This window comes from Phyllostomus discolor, chromosome 7, assembly GCF_004126475.2.
Source record: "Phyllostomus discolor isolate MPI-MPIP mPhyDis1 chromosome 7, mPhyDis1.pri.v3, whole genome shotgun sequence".
Lineage (NCBI taxonomy): Eukaryota > Metazoa > Chordata > Mammalia > Chiroptera > Phyllostomidae > Phyllostomus > Phyllostomus discolor.
In genome coordinates, this window is record NC_040909.2 from 51,049,773 (window position 1) to 51,057,077 (window position 7,305).

Sequence of the window (7,305 nt, forward strand, 5' to 3'; positions counted from 1 at the left end):
GGGCGAGAGTTTCCTTCCCAGCAAAACTCCAGAGGCCAGGCAGCAGCATTCTCCCCACTGTGAGCTGTCACCCATGCAGAGCAATGGAGTGGTGACACGGGTTGCCAGGCCAGGTGATTACCTAAGACTCCATGCCATATAACTTAACAGGTTCACTAAGACAGGTAGTCAGAGCTGTTCTACCTACTACACAGAAGCAAATACAAGGAGGCTGCCAAAGTGAGGAGACAAAGAAATATGGCCCAAATGAAGCAACAGACCAAAGCTCCAGAAAAGGAACTAAATGAAATGGAGATATGCAACTTATCAGATGAACGGATCAAAACACTGGTTATCAGGATGCTTCAGGAACTCTTTGGATACTTCAATGGCATAAAAAAGACCCAGGCTAGAATAAAGGTTGCATTAAATGAATAAAGGGAACCAACAGTGGAGGTGATAAACCCAAGAATCAAATCAATGCTTTGGAACACAAGTAAAGAAAAAGGATTCAATTAGAACAGCCAGAAGAAAAAAGAATTCCAAAAAAACGAGGATGGGCTTAAGCACCTCTGGGAAATCTTTAAACATATAGCAACATCTGAATGATAGGGGTGCCAGAAGAAAAAAAGAAAGAGCAAGAAATTGAAAACTTATTTGAAAAAATAACCCTGGCTGGCATAACTCAGTGGATTGAGTGCGGGCTGGGAACCAAAGTGTCCCAGGTTCGATTCCCAGCCAGGGTACATGCCTGGGTTGCAGGCCATAACCCCCAGCAACCGCACATTGATGTTTCTCTCTCTCTATCTCCCTCCCTTCCCTCTCCAAAAATAAATAAATAAAATCTAAAAAATTTTTTTTTAAAAATAATGAAAGAAAATTCTAATTTGGTGAAGGAAATAGACATACAAGTCCAGGAAACACAGAGAGTCCCAAACATGAACCCAAAGAGAACCATGTCAAGCCATGTCATTATTAAATGCTAACAGTTAAATAATCTTAAAAGCAGCAAAAGAAAGGCACAGAGTTACCTACAAAGGAGTTCCCATGACTGTCAGCTGATTTCCCAAAAGAAACTTTGGAGCTTCTGGTCAAGATGGTGGCATAGGCAGACATGGCTTGCCTCTTCACATACCCACAACGAAATTACAACTGAAATATAGAACCATATCATTCAGAACCATCAGAATTTGAGCTAAATAGAAGTCTGACAGCTACAGAATTAAACCACATCTGTCAAACTAGTTAGGAGGGGTGCAGATGTGGAATAGGCTGGTCTCTCACCCATGTGTGGTGGATAAACTTTCAGAAGGGATGTCTCAGGAGCAAGCAGGCCCAGCCCCACACCAGGCCCTCCAGCCCAGGGTCCAGTTCCAGGAAGATATATCGCCGTAACTTCTAGCTTAAAAAACAGCAGGGATTGAGTTGGTGAAAAAAACTGCTGGAGCCCCAAGCAGTTCCTCTCAAAGAACCTACACACTCACTTACTCAGACTCATTTCCTCTGAGCTCCAGTACCAGGGTGGCAGCTTGAAGGGCACCAGTGACACACTGGAAGAGGCTGAAGTGTCTGGCATCAAGGTGAGCAGAGATCCTTGTCCCTTTTCTGAGCCTTCACCCTGGAGAGCATGGAGCCAGCAGGCTAGTGCCATATTTGAGACTCCATCAACCTGGCTAACACCAACCAGCCTTGGAGATCCTAGAGACTTTGTCCCACCCAATCTACGGGACCACCCACACTGTTTTTCTATATGAATGATTTCAGCTCACAATTCACACCTTCCTAAATCCTATCAAACAAGCAACAGCTGGCCTCAGTGAGCTCTAGACCATGCACTAGCAGCAGCCAGCCTAGATTCAAAGGTTGGCTTTACTTGGGATCTCCAAGCCCAGCACAAGTAGCAGCCCTCTCATACTGTTTATAGCCCAGGAAGAGCAGCTCCAGGAAAACACAGGTGGGGGATAACCTTGGCCTGTACCACCCGGGAAACCCCATGGCCAGCACACCTAATGGACAGCTACAGACAATTTCAGAGTACCACCACCCTGCGCCTGCACAGCTGATCTGCCAGGGAGTGCAGAAGTTGGTGGTGAGTGGTCAGAGCCAGTCCTTGCAAGCTGACTGGCCTGGGTAAATCCCTCCCACTGACCTGCCAACAGCAACCAAGGCTCAACTACAAGAGGAGGGTGTACTCAGCCGACACAAAGGGTGCACCTCAAATACCCAGTTTGGGTGATAGGAGAGGTAGTGCCACTGGACCCTACAGGCCACCTACTATATTGGGTCACACTACCAAGACACGGAGTCAAAGCAGCTCTACCTAATACATAGAAACAAACATAGGGGGGCTGCCAAAACAAGGAGATAAAGAAACATGACCCAAATGAAAGAAGAGATCAAAACCCCAGAGAAAGAGCTAAACAAAATAGAGATAAGCAATCTATCAGATGAAGAGTTCCAAACACTGGTTATAAGGATGCTCAAGGAACTTAGTAAGGACCTCAACAGCATAAATAAGATCCAGTCAGAAATGAAGCATTCACTAACTGAAAATAAAAAACAATTTATAGAGAAACAACAGTAGGGTGGGTGAAGCCAAGAATCAAATCAGTGATATGGAACCTAAGGAAAACAAAAAACAACCAATCAGATCAAGAAAAAAGAATCCAAAAATTGAGAGTAGTATAAGCAGCCCCTGGGACAACTTCAGGAGATTCAACATTCACATCATAGGGGCGCCAGAAGTAAAAGAGAAACAGCAAGAAATTGGAAATGTATTTGAAAAAATAATAAGAAAACCTTTCTAATTTGGTGAAGGAAATAGACATACAAATCCAGCAAGCACAGAGAGTCCCAAGCAAGTTGGACTCAAAGAGGACCACACCAAGGCATCATAACTAAAATGCTAAGGGTTAAAGGTAAAGACAGAATCTTTTTTTTTTTTATTATTATTTTATTTACTTTTAGAGGGGAAGGGAGGGAGAAAGACAGAAACATCAGTGTGTGGTTGCCCCTCACGTAGTCCCCACTGGGGACCTGGCCTGCAACCCAGGCATGTGCCCTGACTGGGAATCAAACTGGCAACCCTTTGGTTCGCAGCCAGTGCTCAATCCACTGAGCTACACCAGCCAGGTTCCTAAAGACAGAATTTTAGGAGCAGCAAGAGAAAAGCCAATAGTTACCTATAGAGGATTTCCCATAAGACTGTTAGCTGATTTCTCAAAATAAACTTTGCAGGCAAGAAGGGGTTGGCAAGAAGTATTCAAAGTGATGAAAAGCAAGGACCTACAACCTAGATTACTCTATCCAGCAAAGTTATCATTTAGAATGGAAGGGCTGACAAAGTACTTCCCAGACAAGGTAAAGCTAAAGGAATTCATCATCACCAAGCCACTATAATATGTAATGTTAAAAGGACTTATTCAAGAAAAAGAAGATTAAAGCAATGAACATTAAAATGGCAATAAATTCACAAATATTAGTAATTGAATCCAAACAACAAACTAATCAAACACGGAGAAAAGAAACAGAATCATGGATAAGGAGATCATTTGGAGGGTTAAGAGTTGGGAGGGGAAGCTGGAGAATGGGGTGAAAGGTACAGGGATTAAGAAGCACAAATTGGTAGGTACAAAATACGGGGATGGGGATGGTAAGAACAGTGTAAGTAATGGAGTAGTAGCAAGGACATGAACAATACTGCCAACAAATTTGACCTGACATTTATAACACTCATCCAACAGCAGCTAAATTCACATTATTCACAAGTGTACCCAGAACATTTACCAAGATAAACCATATCCTGGTCCATACAACAAATCTTAATAAATTTAAAAGGACTGAAATCGTAACAACTTTGTTCTCAAGCCACAGTGTAATAAAATTAGAAATTGATAACAAAAACATTTTGGAAAAAATTTTTGGAAAATCTACAAATATTTGGATAAGTAAATAGCACTTCTAAATTATAAGGTATTTTGACCTGAATGAAAAGAAATATAAACATCGCAATTTATGGGATGCCAATAAAACAGAACTTAGTGGGAAAAGTTGCAGGATATAAGATCAGTATGTAAAAATCAACTATATGCCAGTATTTTAAGCTTAACTTTTTAATGAAAAATTGAAAGTAGGGTCTTTAAAAATGATATCATTTGCTACATCAAAAATATGATAGGCTTAGGGATAAATTTGACAGATGTTAAAGATTTGTATCCTGGAAACTACAAAAAATTGCTGAAATTAAAGATGACAAATAAACAGAGAGACATACTTTATTCATGAATCAGAGGATAATATTAAGATGTCACTTTTTCTCCCAATTTATCTATATATTTAATACAATCCCAATCAAAATCCAAGCAGGAATTTCTACAGAAATTCATAAATTTCTGCTTCTTCAAAAGATACATGAAAATGAAAAAAGTTACAACTACATATATTAAAAGGAATTTGATACACAGAAAACTCTCCAAACATGACCTTTAGAACTCAAAGAACTCAATTTTTAAAATAAGCAACAGACATTTTATTAACAGACATTTTTTATCAAACAACATATACATATGATGTTAAGCTCATGAAAAGATATTCAACATCACAGGTCATTAGGAAAATGCAAATTAAAATCCCAATAAGATAATATAAGCCTATTAGAATGGCTAAAATTAAAAAGGTTACCAACCAAGTGTCAGCTAGGATGTAGAGAGACTGGAACTCTCTTATACACAGCTGGTAGAAACAAATTCATACAATCACTTTGGAAAGTAGTTTGGCAGTTTCTTAAAAAGTTAAACATTTACCTACCATATGATCCAACCACCCCATTCATATTCTAAGAATTTACCCGAGAGAAGAGGATATCTATGGTCCATACAAAGACTTATACACAAGTGTTCATAGTAGCTTTATTTGTAATAGACAAAAACTAGAAGCAGTCCAAATGTTCAACAGGTGAGTGGGTAAGAAATCTATGTTATACTAAGCAATAAAAACAATGAACTATTGATACATGTAACATAAATTAATCTCAAAATCATTACGCTGAGGGAAAAGACTGCACTCTGCATTGATAGCAGCTCTCATGCCACAGCCTCTCATTCCCTGAAAATCTACTCCGTATCAGTCATCTTCACCACCTTCCTGGTCAGGGGCACTTCTCAGCTGCTGAACCAGCCACTTTTTGCAGTAGTGCTGAAACAACCTGAGACACTGATGGATGAGAGTGAGCCTTATAAGCCTGGCAGCCTCATGTCCCCTGACCTCACTTATCACTAGCCATAATTACAAACCAGTGCCATTTCAAAGAACAGTGACACAGCAGGCAAGTTCACTGGGACTGAAGTTGCCATAATGGCTGGCTGGCTGGGGCTGGGATGGGAACTGTGTTTGGGAGCCTCATAATTGCTTGTACCAGGAACTCCTCTGAAGCAACAGTTCTTCTATACCACTCTGGGCTTTGCCCTCTCAGAGGCCAGAGGGCTTTTTTGCCTGATCATAGCCTTTTCCAACCTCTTTTCCATGTTAAGAAGCCCTTTCTGGCTGCCATAGTTCTCCCCAGTCTCATCTGCCCTATATGTTCCTTTTCCTATACATCCTCAGGCAGCATAAGGAAAGCAGATGGCTCAGGGTTTGACAAAGGGAAAGCAAATAAATATAGTATTAGTAAGAAGGGGGAAAATGTCAGATAAAAAAATACTATATGATTCCATTTATGTAAAACTCTAGAAAATACAAACTATAGTGAGAGAACACATATCAGTGGTTTTGTGGGGGAGAAAGGAGTGCAAAGGAGCAGAAGGGAATTTTGGTAGTGATGGCTTTAGGGGTATTTTCAAATGTCAAAACTTACCAAATTGTGCACTTGAGGTGTGTTCACTTTATTGTGTGTTCAACAAAGCTGGTTTTTAAAAACACAAATTTCTGGGTTCCAGCTCTAACATTTATCCAATTCATTAGATTAAAACCAATCATTTCAATAGTTTCCTACCGGTCTTAAAATGATATTCACTTAATAGTATGATAATTCTGGAATATAAAGTTACTACTTTTCAAAAGTATTTCAATCAATCTAGAAGGAATTCAAACTACAATGTACTGATACTGATTGTGATGGCATAGTAGCTAGGTATTGATGAGACAAAAGGGAGGAAGGCTGACTGGACTTGACTGGGTAGGAGCCTGCAGCTTTGTACACTCCAGGGGATGGTGGCTTTGCCCTGCTGAGGGATTGGTGTCCCTTTCTTCCCCCACATAGGGAGGGATGTTTTTCCAGGCAGCAGCCTGCTCTCCAGTGCTAGGACTGGCAGAGGGAGGGGATGGATTCCTTTGCTGGGTACACAGAAGCCAAGGTGGCAACCACAGAGGGGAGATCTGTAGCCTGGGGAAAGGATCGGATTGGATAAGGAACATATAAACCCAGAGATCTAGGAAATGGATTGGTTTGGGAGAGGGCCCAGCACAGGCCCATGAAAGACTAGGAAAGAGATTGGTGAGTTTGAAAACCCAATGTAATACAATCAAAGCTTAACTAAGGCCTCTGTCTCCATAACACGTGTGTTCGCTTATTCTCTCTCTGTAGCGGTAATGTTGGCCTAGCAGCTCTGCAGGCCAGCATTCTTGTGGGCCCAAGTGGAGGCCTGAGTATGGCAGCACAGCTGGGAACAGAGACTAAACTGAATTAAACTTTGGCATAGGCTGAACCAATAGCACAGAATTTCTGAACCCTGGCCATTTTTCTGGGGTTGATGAAGAAAAGCCTGGACTTCTTCCACAGCAGGATGGCCAGAGATGAGACACTGGGAACCTGGGGGCAGTCTTTTATTTCTAACCCAATCAATCTTACCTACACCTCATCCTCTCATGCATGGGTCCTTGGAAATGCTTTTCTGGCAATACCATAGAGGGACCCCATTTCCACTGGCAACAGTTTCTATGAAAATACATGAGGGACAGGAAGATGAAGAATCCATGAAGTTTAGCTTTCTAATGGCTAAGCAGAAATGACATTATGATGACAAAAAGAATGGGAAGGCAATGATAAACAGAAGAACCCAAGCCTAGTGATGATGCTAGTAAAACACAATGGGATCTATGACTATTGGACAACAATAATCTTACTTAGGAGAAAGGCATTTGAATAACTGTGGAATTCAAGTAGTGGGTAGCACAGAAAGGCTGGTATTCACAGGTAAAGGAAACACTGGAAAATTAACTGGAAGTTAAAACTGGAAAATTGGATGTACAGAATTCTACTGCCATATTTTTCTCCCCTCAACATTTGTGCCTCATGTGATAGGCAATGTATGTGCAACATAAATGTCATAA

General features: G+C 41.0%; 1 long non-coding RNA gene and 1 pseudogene across 1 annotated transcript in view; both read left to right on the forward strand.

Annotated features, from left to right (window-relative positions):
• Positions 1–2,213, forward strand: part of LOC118501644 — a 17,237-nt gene extending 15,024 nt beyond the window's left edge. The window contains exons 2-3 of the long non-coding RNA XR_004904278.1: positions 1,537–1,546; positions 2,063–2,213. This is a non-coding gene — a long non-coding RNA (uncharacterized LOC118501644). The remainder of the gene's footprint in view (positions 1–1,536; positions 1,547–2,062) is intronic.
• A 1,734-nt stretch (positions 2,214–3,947) lies between these two features.
• On the forward strand, positions 3,948–5,667 carry LOC114501340 (annotated as a pseudogene).
• Positions 5,668–7,305: the final 1,638 nt, after the last annotated feature.